General features: G+C 41.0%; 1 protein-coding gene across 4 annotated transcripts in view; it reads right to left on the bottom strand.

Annotated features, from left to right (window-relative positions):
- The window catches only part of LOC118365167 (KAT8 regulatory NSL complex subunit 1-like), a 75,887-nt gene extending 61,762 nt beyond the window's left edge, over positions 1-14,125 (bottom strand). Inside the window, exons 1-2 of one of the 4 annotated variants that reach the window (XM_035747139.2) lie at positions 14,053-14,125; positions 12,715-13,154 (exon numbers count right to left, since the gene is read on the bottom strand). The gene's annotated coding sequence lies outside the window, so the exon portion shown is untranslated. Of the gene's footprint in view, positions 1-10,443; positions 10,886-12,714; positions 14,031-14,052 lie in introns of those variants that run through there. The other 3 variants (XM_052490701.1, XM_035747142.2, XM_035747141.2) reach the window with 3 other exon arrangements.
- Between the last annotated feature and the right edge of the window lie 746 nt (positions 14,126-14,871).

The raw sequence follows: 14,871 nt of genomic DNA, 5'->3' as shown, positions 1-14,871 counted from the left end.
CAATGTACAAGACCGATGTCAAAGCTTACGTGCATACCTATATACAGTTGGGTAAAAAGTATTTAGTCAGCCACCAATTGTGCAAGTTCTCCCACTTAAAAAGATGAGAGGCCTGTAATTTTCATCATAGGTACACTTCAACTATGACAGACAAAATGAGGGGGGGGAAAAATCTAGAAAATCACATTGCAGGATTTTTTATGAATTTATTTGCAAATTATGGTGGAAAGTAAGTATTTGGTCAATAACAAGTGTCTATCTCAATACTTTGTTATATACCAATTGTTGGCAATGACAGAGGTCAAACGTTTTCTGTAAGTCTTCACAAGGTTTTCACACACTTGCTGGTATTTTGGCCCATTCCTCCATGCAGATCTCCTATAGAGCAGTGATGTTTTGGGGCTGTTGCTGGGCAACACGGACTTTCAACTCCCTCCAAAGATTTTCTATGGGGTTGAGATCTGGAGACTGGCTAGGCCACTCCAGGACCTTGAAATGCTTCATACGAAGCCACTCCTTCGTTGCCCGGGCGGTGTGTTTGGGATCATTGTCATGCTGAAAGACCCAGCCACGTTTCATCTTCAATGCCCTTGCTGATGGAAGTAGGTTTTCACTCAAACTCTCAAGATACATGGCCCCATTCATTCTTTCCTTTACACGGATCAGTCGTCCTGGTCCCTTTCCAGAAAAACAGCCCCAAAGCATGATGTTTCCACCCCCATACTTCGCAGTAGGTATGGTGTTCTTTGGATGCAAACTCAGCATTTTTTGTTCTCCAAACACAACGAGTTGAGTTTTTACCAAAATGTTACATTTTGGTTTCATCTGACATTCTCCCAATCTTCTTCTGGATCATCCAAATGCTCATAGCAAACTTCAGACGGGCCTGGACATGTACTGGCTTAAGCAGGGGGACACGTCTGGCACTGCAGGATTTGAGTCCCTGGCGGCGTAGTGTGTTACTGATGGTAGGCTTTGTTAAGTGTCTTTTATACTGATAACAAGTTCAAATAGGTGCCATTAATACAGGTAACGAGTGGAGGACAGAGAAGCCTCTTAAAGAAGAAGTTACAGGTCTGTGAGAGCCAGAAATCTTGCTTGTTTGTAGGTGACCAAATACTTATTTTCCACCATAATTTGCAAATAAATTCATAAACAATCCTACAATGTGATTTTCTGGATTTTTTCCCCCTCATTTTGTCTGTCATAGTTGAAGTGGACCTATGATGAAAATGACAGGCCTCTCATCTTTTTAAGTGGGAGAACTTGCACAATTGGTGGCTGACTAAATACTTTTTTGCCCCACTGTAACGTAGGTACATGACGTAATGACGCCATGTAAAAATGTTGTGCTTACAAGTGCTGCACAGCATTCCTAACCTAGCCCACAATGTCTGCTATGTGGATTTAGCAGTCAACAAGTTGAGCAGTCATTTGAAAGAGTAAGAATTTCAGTGAGACAATTCAAAGGAGAAATCCATCAAAGCCAAGATAATGGAATTCATTGCCCTTGACAATCAACTGTTCTCTGTCGTGGGTGATGTTGGCTTTCGCCAACTGGTCGAGCACCGGTACACATGACCAAGTGTGCTATTTTTCAGATGTTGCCCTGCCGGAGTTACACAGTAATAGCGTCACTGCTATTTACGACATACATACTATGGAACGCCGTTTGGGTCTTTGCGTGTTAATAAAGATACAGTAGCACTGTCAAAGCTGTACAGAAAAAGTCTGCAAACAAGCAAACAGCGGCCATGATCGATGTGTTTACAATATCGCAATGGTAATAATAAAGCATAATTTGTTTGACCACAACTTCTGGGGTGGCTAGCTTTAGCTTGGTACATAGCTAGCACCAATACAACCAGCCTGAAAACAATGACCAGTAGAAACTGCAGTCATTTTCATTATTCTAGACAATGATTTAGGAATCAGTGTGAGTAAGTACTAGCTAGGTTGCCACATGTTCGCCTATTGAAATTGAACTTTAGTTCATGAAAATAAATAGCTAGCCCCTACTTAACCCTGTTGCCCAAAGCTAACGTTATAAGCAGCCAGCTAGCTTCATCTGGCTAGTGAAGCTCGACCGGACCGGGTTATGTGTTGTGAAGCTAGCCACAATAAGGATCAGGCACTAGGGTTGCAGACTTGGAAACTTTCCGGGAAATTTTCCATGGGAAGTTAAGCCCGGGAATTTTGCTTAAATTCATCAACAAAAAGTTAGCTTATAACAGTGAACCTTTTTTTGCGGGATACAAAAGGCAATTCTAGGACTTAAGGCATATTTTGGTTAAACTATCCCCAATTCAATGGAATTGCAACCCTCTGCATGCACAGTGCATTTTCCCATCACATGTACAGCTGATTCTCAAGATCTTGCACACCAATGAGATGCTATTGAGCCCATACTATTACACTGTCTGAGCCAAGGACTACATGCTTTCTGGTCAATTTTGATTACAATACTGGGTGGGGTGAATATATTTTATATGACATACATGATTTTTTGTTAACTAGTAAATAGTAGCCTACAGCAAAGTGTGTTTAAATAATTTCTAACTTGTTCATTTCTGCTAGTTAGTTTTTGCTACCATGTGGGTTTTAGCTTGCTTGAGCCTGCTAACTGAGGAGTGTTAATTATGTTTCATTTTAAAACATTTATCTTACAAAGGAGTTGTTTAATCTAACTGCTTGACTATTTATCTGTACATGGAATTGTATTTGTTTTGACTAAAATCTTTACAGGAAAATGCCACGGGCACTCTATGATGTGTGGAGACATTTCACTGCAGCTAATGTAGCAGGAAAAGCTGTGCACATTTGCAAATACTGTGCCAAATCACATGTGAAGAATGCAACAAAGATAAAGAAACATCTGGCAAAGTGCATGAAGTTCCCTCAGCGCTCAGAACAAGCAACCTCTGACAAAAAGTCCCTCTACCTCTATTCGAGGTGAAAATTATGAATCAGACACCTTATGCATACACAGACAGCTGTGTATGTAACTGGTTCACCTCTGATGCTCACAGGCAATGTGTATTGGAAGAGATTTCTGAATGTTCTTTGCCCAGCATACACCCCTCCAAACATACATGCTTTATCTACTCATTTGCTGGATGCAGAGTTCAACAGAGTTCAATTGAAGGCCAAGCAAATCATAGAGAAAGCAGACTGTATTGCAATCATCTCTGATGGGTGGTCGAATGTTGTTGGGCAAGGAACAATTAACTACATCATCTCCACCCAACCAGTATTCTACAAGAACACAAGGGACAACAGACACATCGCAGATGAGCTGAAGGCAGTCATCAATGACCTTGGACCGCAGAAGGTATTTGCACTGGTGACAGACAATGCTGCAAACATGAAGGCTGCTTGGTCTAAAGTGCAGGAGTCCTACCCTCACATCACACCCATTGGCTGTGCTGCTCATGCATTGAATATGCTCCTCAAGGACAACAAGGCACTGAAAACAATGGATATACTCTACAAGAGAGCCAAGGAAATAGTTAAGTATGTGAAGGGTCATCAAGTTATAGCGGCAATCTACCTCACCAAGCAAAGCGAGAAGAATAAGAGCACCACATTGAAGCTGCCAAGCAACACCTGTTGGGGTGGTGTTGTCATCATGTTTGACAGTCTCCTGGAGGGGAAGGAGTCTCTGCAAGAAATGGCCATATCAGTCTGCTGATATGGACAGCCCCATCAAGAGGATCCTCCTGGAGGATGTATGGGAGAGTGGTAAGCAGCCTGAAACCTATAGCAGTAGCCATTGCACGGATCGAGGGAGACAATGCCATCCTGTCTGATGTTCAGACTCTGCTTGCGGATGTAAGAGAAGAAATCTGTACTGCCCTTCCCACTTCACTGTTGCTCCAGATAGAGGAAAATTCAGTTCTTTCCCTGCTGCCTCCATCGTCCTCCAAATCCCACCAACATCAACCGCCTCAGAGTGCAACTGGTCCATATTTGGGAACACACACCAAAGCATGCAACAGGCTGACCAATATAATGGTTGAAAAATTGGTGGCCATCCAGGCAAATTTGATGGTTTTTGAGCCTGATAATGAGCCATCCTCAACAAGGTTGGAAAGAGACCGTGAATATTAGGCCTCAGAGTCTGATGTTCAAGAGGTGGACATTGAGGAGGTCCAGGGAGACGACATGGAAGCCTGAGAGGAGAGCTTTAGTTTAGACTATCATTTTACAAATGTATGTTGAAAACATTTTTGGGAGATGCGATGGATCATTGTGGATCATTCAATATTCCCTTTCTTTTGTTGTTCAGTGAAAATCATCCCATGTGAAGAGTCAACTCATTTATTCAAAAGTTAAATTCGTAACCAAATAGTTTTTAAAATGTCTTTTGGAAGGATTTAATCATTTGCAATTATGTCTACTTATGATAAGGTAAAATGTTTATGTTTCTGTCTCCATATGATATGGTAAATATATCCAATGTAAAAAAAACATCCACATTTAAAGGGTATTAATATTAATTTGCATATATTTCCGTTATTCCCACAGAAATTTCCACCTCTGAATATTCCCCAAAATGTGCAACCCTATTAGGCACAATAGTGGAATTTGCATTCAAAATAAAAGTATGTCATGTCATTGACAATGATGCAAATGAATACAAATAGTAGCAGAATTATGCCATACTTTGCTAACCGCAAAGTCCACTATTGTGACTAATCCTTATTGTGGCTAGCTTCACATTCAAAACTGTTCGCTGCTCTGGCTCCCCAATGGTGGAACACACTCCCTCACGACGCCAGGACAGCGGAGTCAATCACCACCTTCCGGAGACACCTGAAACCCCACCTCTTTAAGGAATACCTAGGATAGGATAAAGTAATCCTTCTCACCCCCCCTAAAAGATTTAGATGCACTATTGTAAAGTGGCTGTTCCACTGGATGCCATAAGGTGAATGCACCAATTTGTAAGTCGCTCTGGATAAGAGCGTCTGCTAAATGACTTAAATGTAATGTAAATGTAAAAAATATATGAACGCATTAAATTATTATGTGACATGCACTCATATTCAGGTCCTGGTTGGCCAACAAGCTTGTTTGATACGGCAAAGTGTTATTTATATATTTTTTTGCCACGCAAAGACCCAAACGGCATTCCATAGCAAAGACCCAAAAGGCGTTCCAGAGAAATCCTGGTTGAGAATGAAACGACTGAACAAATGAACAAAGAAACAGCACAGCAAGTAAGTGAAAGAAATAGGTTTTGATTATGATTTACTGGTAATGGGGACATATGTAAATGCCAACAAAATAACAGTGTGGTGGTCAGTGTGGTGTGTGTGTGTAACACTTATTTCATTAGTCAAGTCGGTTAAGAACAAATGACAGCCTACCCCGGCCAAACCCGGACGAAGCGGAGCCAATTGTGTGCCGCCCTATGGGAATCCCAATCACGGCCGGATGTGATACAGCCTGGATTCGAACCAGGGACTTTCGTGGTGCCTCTTGCACTGACATGCAGTGCCTTAGACCGCTGCGTCTGTGTGTGTGTGTGTATTAACTATTTAACTGCAATATAATGCTTAAAAGGCCATAAAAAATTGTGATAATCGGTATCGGGTTTTTTGGCAAGGAAAATATCAGATATCGGTTCATCACTAGTAATTTAACCAATTGACTGGCCAGAAATCAGGGCATTCATCAGCAAAGACATAGTGCAAGCTGACAGTACTTTGGACAACCAAATTTAACTCAAAATGATTGATGAAATCACATTCTGTCAGCAGTATGGTGATTTGTGATTCCTCACTTAGATTATACCGGTACTACCAGTAGTAGTAGGCCAATCGATAACACCACGGCGGAATGCGTTTGAAGTGATGATGCGCCGCCGAGAACAGCTAGCATGTCCAGCAAAGTACATTGCCAGTGGCACGCACACACTTCATGTCGATCAGCAGGTGGGGGCTTTTAATTGAACAGTACAAACAATCAGAATGGAGAAAGACCCATTAAAATGTATGTGTTGCTACCCTTGGGCCACACAATACTCATAAAGCATATTTAGAACTTGTATTGTTCAAAAACATACAATACTATCAAAAATCCAACACTTTTTTAAATACCATGATATGATCTTTGGCCATGTCGCCCAACCCTACTTCTACCATGGGCAAATACCTAGGCCTAGATACATTTTTGTTCAAATCAAAAGGGGTGAAGTCAAAAAAGTGATTGAAATCACATGGAATGACCCAGAGAAGAAGGGAAGCATGTAGTTTTGTGCAGTTTTAATTGGGCCATTAGGCCATCAGGGAGCACAGGCCACAGCACAGTGAACTTTAGACTATAGGTTGGGTTCAACCCATGGGTATACTCACTCCTCTCCTCATACACAGTACAGCGCACCTGGTTTTGTAAACACTGTGCCAGTGGTTTCTGCCTTTGAAGTCTCTTAATCGTTCAGCTTCCTCCACGACAGGGGAAAAAAGCTACAGAAATACACAACAGAAAATGGGAAAAACACAATTGGGTTTGAAAAGAATTCAGAGTTTCCTCTGTTCCTCTAATCTCAAACGTTGAGATTTCAACCAGCTGTCTGAGGTACTACCAAGCTGGAGCAATTAGTTGACAGTAGGGATGTTGGTTTTTTAAACACAAAAATAAAAGCCAGTGTCTGAATAGGCTAACTGGCATAGAGAGAAGTAAAACTCTGAGGAACCAGCAAACCAGTGGTTTGTTTCTGTGTTCCACAATTCACCCAATGATATATGATGCATATGGTTCAACTTCCAGACTGGTTTGGTGGCTTCAGCACAGGAGCGAATGGGGCCCGTGTGTCAGTCGAGCCACTCCCTGCCGAGACTGCCAGAGGTCAGGCTTCCTCTCGACCCTGTCCTGACCTCTAGGATCTAGGCAACTCGCTTGTCTGAAGTTAGGCCTGGAGGGGTGAAACACTTTGGCCTTTAACATCCTACTGAGGAGCCATGACAAGTTCAGACAGGAGTCCGGTAAATTAGCCCATTGCCCTTGTCCTTAGCCCATCTTGCCCCCCCTCTCTTTTTAATCAAAGTTTATTTGGAGATTTGTAAGTAATTTTCTCCTCTGGATTCTCTTCTGGCCATGTACATTGTTGAAGGGGGTCGATTTTTCCTGCTTCTCCAATGTGGCTGGCTGGTCCATGTTTATCTTATGTGAGGGGGTGGTAAAAAAAAAAACATTCAGGAATGGAGCATTCTGGGAGGAAAGTGAACAAAGGTATTGTTTCAGGTGCGTTCCAAGCGAGGTTAAGTTCAGAGGGAGGCACTGCCCCTTGGTTTGAGATGGGGGAGAGATGGATTGAGGTGGAGGGAGGGGATGTTGGCTTGAGGGCATGAAACGGGAGGGTGTGTGCATCTGAGTGTACTTGGCCTTGGCAGACTAGGCTTACACTATCAAAACAGCCAGCAACGGTGTTGTTTTAGTCAGCCAAATGTCACCCTTCAGCTCTTCCTCCAGTCAGGATTCCAGGAAAGAGACAAGTGTGTGTGTGTGTGTGTGTGTGTCCACATAAGCGACAGCTCAAGTATATGCCAAACCAAGATGTACAATACCTGCAACCCGAAAACATGAGCAACAACAACTGCTTCTACAGAAAACCACAATAGCAGATCATTTAGATGTATGAATAAAGCTGTGATTGCTCAGACAGATTTCAAGTGTCTGACTGGAACAGATTATTCATCATGAGCTGAAGTCTTCAGAGAAGCCAGACATTAACCGCCTGAGGGGGTCTGAACAATACAAAGTAATAACATCAGTAATACCAACAGGTTCTGCTTCCATCTCGCCAACTCAATAGTCTGACAGGATAAATCCCAAACCCAGTGCGCCTATGAAAACACACTGCAGATCCGTACATATAGATTTGCATAATCATCAGAAATAGGCCTCCATTTAGGCCTAACCAGAGAAACGGATGTAGCTTTATGCACATTATGGTCTGTAGCCTACAGCAGTAACCAGCCATACATCTATTGGTTGTTTCCTGTTTTCCTGGCAACTTGGCCTCTATATTGATTGGTTAGATGCAAAATTAGGAGATAGAAGGATCTAGAATATAGGCAGAGGAAATTGCCATATGCTCCAAGTGGCTAGGTGCTAGGACAGCCTACATCAAGGACATAAATGTATACACATACCTTGGTAATAACTTACAGCAGGACTATTTCTTAGTCCACAATATGGTTTTACATAATGCAACATTCCCTACTTAAAATGCAACCAGCAAACCATAATCATGTCATACTTTCAGTTGGCACTGGCAGTATCTAACATTTGCAACAATGAGCCAATTTTCTTGGAGTGGAATGCCCTGGAAAACTGAATAAAGTGGGGCACCGTGCCCCTAAAAGGTTATCATTGCTGGGAAGGACAAAAATCTGAGTGGGTGGCTTTTATCCATTCATGTTATTGAAGACCCTCCTCTGGGTCAACCTCCAAATTCATAAACTAGATAATTGTTGTGTTAGCCTCCTTCTAGGGTTGCGCCAATACCACACACATATGTCTGGAAGAGGGCTGATAGGATTCCACAAAGATCTAAAGCGTCAATGGGGGGAGGGGAGGTCTTGCTTTGTCAATTGTGTGGCATATCAAAACAAATAGGGGTGAAAACAGGCAGTGTGAGGATTCACACTTTCAGTAGCACAGCACATTCTCCCAGTCCTACACCATATCATACAGGCTAGAGACAGGCCATGTACTCTTGAGTGAACAGCTCTCCATTAAATTGGGTATAACATGGACCCAGGCCTGAGCTAGCCGAGCCATCGGTCCAACTCAGCAGCAGACGGGGCGCTCATTACCCTCTATTCATAAAATGTCTCTCTGACTCCAACATGTGGGCTGCAATGGAGACAGGGGTGTGGGGGACCCAGTCGGGCCAATATGTGCAATCAGTAGGCTTTTTTCCTCTCTACGCTCCACAGTCAGGGCTAGTCCCGCTTGTGTATATTTAACCTCCTGAAACCATTTCCCAAAAAGCACGTCACCCAGACCTGGAACTCTCTTGAAATTCAGTCAATGGATTTGCAATCTGCAGAGGCCCCAGTACAGCAGCAGAGCACAACAGTCAAGGCCTCACTAGCTCAGCTACACCAAGAGTGTACTGTGTAGAGTACCCACCAATAATGACAGCAAACAATCATCAGGAAGATAAACTCCCCCTCACCACAAGACAAACACTGGTGAGATTATTTGATCTTAGAGCAAGTTCACACATCAGAAAATGACAGCATTGAAGTGCTGAGATCACATATGATGCAAGGATATGCAATTTAACACAATATATAATGGAAACCTACAGATCTTGTAACACACTAACCGGGGATTGAGCAGGTTAGTGTGCAATTAAAGGGATTCACATGAACACAGTTCCTTGTTGACAAATGGATGGGACAAAATTACAGTCTCTGCACTGACGTTAGACAGTGTACAAGCACATAGGAGACGGTTCAGATCATGGCATGGCAAAACCTTGATGTGTTGATAATGAATACAATGATTATATTGTTCGTTGTTTTTTTTTTTATCTAGCGGCCTTGTGTATATCGCTATATCACAATTTAGGCTAAATTAAAATTGTACAATTATTTAGCAAACTAGCTTGGTTGGTTTATGCTAAAGAAAGTACATTATTTTGATGAAACAATTAGTAGAAAACGTCGCGCCTGCAACTGCCAGTGCCTGCGCCATTATGAAAACCTCGCCATAAATGACTAAATTGGAAATGTATCAAAAATGATTACAATGTAATCTATGCGACAACGCATTTTCTTGGATAACGTTGAAGGATTACGAAAATGGTTCCCCTCTCATGCGATCGATCATTCGATAGAATTGCCTGGGTGTGTACATTATGCACGATTAAGTTTAGAATGCGGTGGCGCAGAGATGCATTATATAGTGGGCAATACAGCAAGCTTGCAAACTACGTTTTAGACGGCCTATGCCAGTAGACTGACTAGGGATAATTTGGATACTCAATCAATTGCTTCGGTGAATAAGGCTTGACACTGACACAATTATATCTGGTACAGTTGAATGCTATTACCAATGTTTTATGATTTTCCCTCGCACTCTCCCATAATTTACGAATATCATGGCTCATCTTGACTGGCTAGTTGTAGATTACTATAATGGTGTACTTGGCAGCAGAACATTCAGCTAATGCAGTAAAAGAGTAGCAAACCTAACGTTACCAACACTGTCTGTAACTGACATTGGAACTTGGATTTGAAATTAAGGTAGACCCGGCTATGGAACATAAAATAAAAAAATCACAAAAAATGTTGTGCATTTACTACGAATGCGAGATAACTGGTGTAGGTTACCTAACAAGTTAAACGTTAAATGATGTTACACGATTTCAAAGTTATTTCTTACTACGGAGTTAAAAGTAACAAAGAAAAAGGAGGAACCTACCACGTGATGAGGAGCCGAGTCCGGGTTAAAAAAATTTTTTAGAAACAAATCCCGCACTTTGATAGTAATTTCATCAAGGAAACAAAATATGTGGGAAAACAAATAATTCGAGAATGCCCCTTCACAAAATCCGTCTCGTGCGTTCAAATTGGGTAACCCCGTGTTGCTCCCGGAATCACGAAATGGGCGAAACAACGAGTAGTTGAGAAACGGAGTCAGCTTGCTCTCTTCTCTTTGCAATTATTAATGCTCAATCTAGTTTATTTCAAAGGCTGTTTTATTCAAATCGAATTGGTCTTGTCATATTTCCCAACGCCATTATCGACGACTTGTTATGTATTTCCCCCGATAATCCGTTTTTATTGTTGCCGTTTTAGGGAGAGCGTCACACAGAAAATGGCGGCTCGCTCCTCTCCCTCGGATTTCAAGTCTGACAAAACAGAACCCGAGAGCAAAGCCGCGGCGGGAGACATTCCTCACACTCGCCACTAGTGGAACGTCAGCATGTCTCCGCTAGAGGGAGCCAAAGTCAAGCGTTCCATTTTCTACATGTCTGAAACTGGTTTGCTGTGTCTTCCATCATGGCTCAATTAAATCGTGACTTGCAGTTATTACATTTCACGCAAGAGCCGGAATGGGTACAGTTTCATTATAACTCCGAATCAAAACATGTGATTCTGGAGGATTGGAGAAAGTGAATGGTTATGGGATCATAACCAGGACACACGGTTAGTTATAAATATCTATGATACTACCCTGCAATATAATAGCATGTGCGTCAAAGCATTCCCCTATGGGAAACACTCTTTTCACACCGATTCGATACCAAAGTGACTTTTTCATAGCAGGTTAGGAGAACTTACACAGCAGGTTAGGATAATTAATGTAGCAGGTTAAGGTTAGGAAAATAGTTTGAGAAAATGGTTTCAAAAATCACCTTGTATCTAAGTGCCATTAAAAGAGTGTGTACCATTCCCCTCATAGAGGAAATATATGGGTGTTGTATAGAATTATAATGTCATAATGCCAGGGGGAACCGAAGAACACAACACCATTTCTGCAATGCAACAGAGGGCACAGACGGGCAACATAGCTGACCGATTCTGTTGCAAAACCTTTTGCAACAGAAATTGTTTGCTCCAAACAAAAATGAGTTTCTTCTGGAAAAAATCATGTAGGTCTCTCCCCGTTTGGTTCAGTTTGCTTTTTAAACAGTAAACAATTTATGTTGCAAGACAATGAATACACCCCTGCCTTCTCAACAAACCACAATATGGAACAAAAAAAACCTTCCCCTGGCCCTGTACCATTTTTGTGTGCAGATCTGAAGGTAACAGATTGGTCACAGTTACATGGGTAGCCTATAGAGAGCAATAGTTATGGCATCACTTTGTAGGCACTAACTCTGCCATGGTTCATTGGACAAAATCTGAGTTTTGTAGGGTTTTTTGGATAAACCCAGAAAATTAGGTCTGTGGTAGGCTTAGGAGATCTTATACATTTTGTTCTATGAGAATCTATAAGCTAACGTCACTTTTTGTGAATTTTGAAGAATTTACGATAATAAATTTAAAAAAGCATAAAAAAGGCTTCATAATTCATAAAGGTCATGTTAACTGACTGATATCTCATATAACAAAGATCTCCTAAAGCCTGTGTTAACCGCATACCTTATTTTCAGTGTTTATCCCAAAGCCATATTCTTTACCCCATAAGAATTGGCTGAATAAACCAGAGGTAACTCATTCCCGGTTTTTAGGACTACAAGCTGGCGATCTCTATATAAGCAAAGGATGGTCCTGTGACCTCTAGGAAAATCTCATTTACAATTCTTCACTATATTACTTACAAATTCCGTTCCTTTCATTTGGCAAATGCAAAACTACTTACGGTTTCAGACAACAATCAACATCTATATAAGGATGTCATATATTCCACCTGTTCTGCAACTGTTCACTCTACTAATGTGCTATTCTGCCATCTAGTGGTCTTTAGTAGAGTTAACACCCCCTATATTGGATAAATCACCCCCCCACCTGTGTCAGCATCTGACTCCAGCACCATATTTCTGTAGCAGTCTTTAGGTTGCTATGCCAGACAGTGACACAATATTAGTGATACATCATTTCAGATTATAGTGAAATGTCAACATAGCCAAATGTGCATTGTTCCATAAATTACTATCTGTCCAAAGTTATTAAACCAAGCTCTATGCATGATGATGACACATAATCAATACTGTATCATGAAACACATGTTGTGTATACATACCTTGCAATAGCAAAGTTCACCTCCCACCAAATCCATCCTTAGGGGAAAAATATCCACTGTGTATTACAGGTACAGTGCATTCAGAAAGTATTCAAACCCCTCCACTTTTCCACATTTTGTTGCATTACAGCCTTATTCTAAAATGTATTAAATCGTCCCCACCCCCTCAGTCTACACACAATACTACATAATGACAAAGCAAAAAAGAAATGTGTAAGTTTATTTGTATTTTTATACATTTGCAAACATTTCTAAAAACCTGTTTTCACTTTGTCATTATGGGGTATTGGGTGTAAGTTGGGGGGGGGGGTGATTTAATACATTTTAGAACAAGGCGTAACAAACGTAACAAAATGCGGAAAAAGTGAAGGAGTTTGAATACTTTTCAAATGCACTGTAACTTCCACAAGGTAATCCCTCCAGTTCTTTGTCCAAGGGACCTGTACACACAGACAAATTGCATTATAAATCAATAATATATAATAATATACCTAAAATCATTTGACTGACACAGGCCTACTTGGTATGGCACTACAAAGAATGTCTAAAAACACTATTTGTACAGAACATTGATTTATTTTTGTTCTGAGTCTATATCACAATCATTATATTTATAGAATGACCTGGCATTGTGCCATATTCTCAAATTATTCTGCAAATTATTTTATTGAATTTTGGTGAACATTTACGTGCGGCTACAGTAACACTAGACTAGGACACAATCTCCCAGTCTTTTAAATGAAGAATAAACTGTATTGATTTCAGACTCAATACTCTTGTTAGCTTGACTGATTTTATTGTGGAAACGGGCTGTAGCCCATAATCAACTATGTTGGCTAGCGAACTGGCTAACAAACTCCACCGCCCTTGTTCTAAGTAACTTAGCTAGCGCGGCTAGCATAACTTGCTAGCAATCCTTGCGCTAAAATCTATTACTACTTTATAAACGTAGCAAACCATACACAATATCACGCACGGTGACTTACTGTGCGAAATTATAATGTAAATCTTTCACAATGTTATCACAATTATTATTTACTATATAGTGTATATAATCTTGCAAGTGTGTGTGTGCCTACTGTACGACACCCGAAGTACGATAGCTAGCTAACGTTAGCTAGATACACTATTTGGCCTGTTGACTGCAACCCCACAGTAACGTTCGCAGTTTTACCTTTGCATTTCAAACTGGATCATTAAATAAATCAATAACATACAAGATAACACACCTCAATCCCATCTCTATTCATTTTATCTTCTAATATAATCCGTTTTGTAAAATTGCCTAAAATAAACTGAGTTTTAACATGACAGAGTCAAGACTTCATGTTCACTTACCTGCACAACTCAACCAGTCTTGAACCGGAATTAACCGCCTGCCTAGCCCTGTGATTCGTCAATTTGGTTATGCAGCGATGGCGATTGGTTTATTTATCTTCTCGTCTGCACGGATGGCCGTCCTGTTGAAAGTAAATAAATGGAAGTTTACCAGTTGTTGTCATTAATATACAAGCTCAATAACTGCAATACTTTAAAATACAATTATTTGGTTAGACTAAATAGTTAGCCAATTACTCTTCAACGTCAATTTGACCAAATGATCCCGGTCTCCACCAAATCATTTGCCACAAATTACTTTGTATTTAGTCTCCAAATTTCAACCCATCAATTGGCTAAACGGATCATAATTTGTACCTAGTAATAGCCACTGAGAACAGTCGAAGCTTTTTAAGCAACCTAATACGGTGTTAGATGTGTTGACAAGCCGATGCTGGGTCACAACTGAATCACTGTCTTTTGAAGGGGCTTTTCTTCAGGCTGCTGTAGTGGAATATTACATTGCTGGACTAAAATGGCATTATCCAGAGATAATGGTGCTAGCCTATGTGGTTGTATGACTAGCCCCACTCGCAGAAGTCTTTGTCCTTCTACATGACAAGACTAACCTCAAAATAACCTTCCTAACCTACATACACTGGTTCCACAGCAGATGCTCATCCCAGTTCTTCTCTGTTCCAGGTCCTCAATTGTGAAAATATCATCCCACTGCCGTCAGAAAAACTGAGTTATCTTGCTTCTTCTCCTGTCCGGAAACAATCTACGTTTCCCCCACTTATAAATCATTAACTAATCATTAGTGTTCTCAATGCAATTCAT

Source organism: Oncorhynchus keta, chromosome 32 (assembly GCF_023373465.1).
Source record: "Oncorhynchus keta strain PuntledgeMale-10-30-2019 chromosome 32, Oket_V2, whole genome shotgun sequence".
In the NCBI taxonomy this organism is placed as follows: Eukaryota; Metazoa; Chordata; class Actinopteri; order Salmoniformes; family Salmonidae; genus Oncorhynchus; species Oncorhynchus keta.
This window is presented reverse-complemented; position numbering and strand designations above follow the sequence as displayed.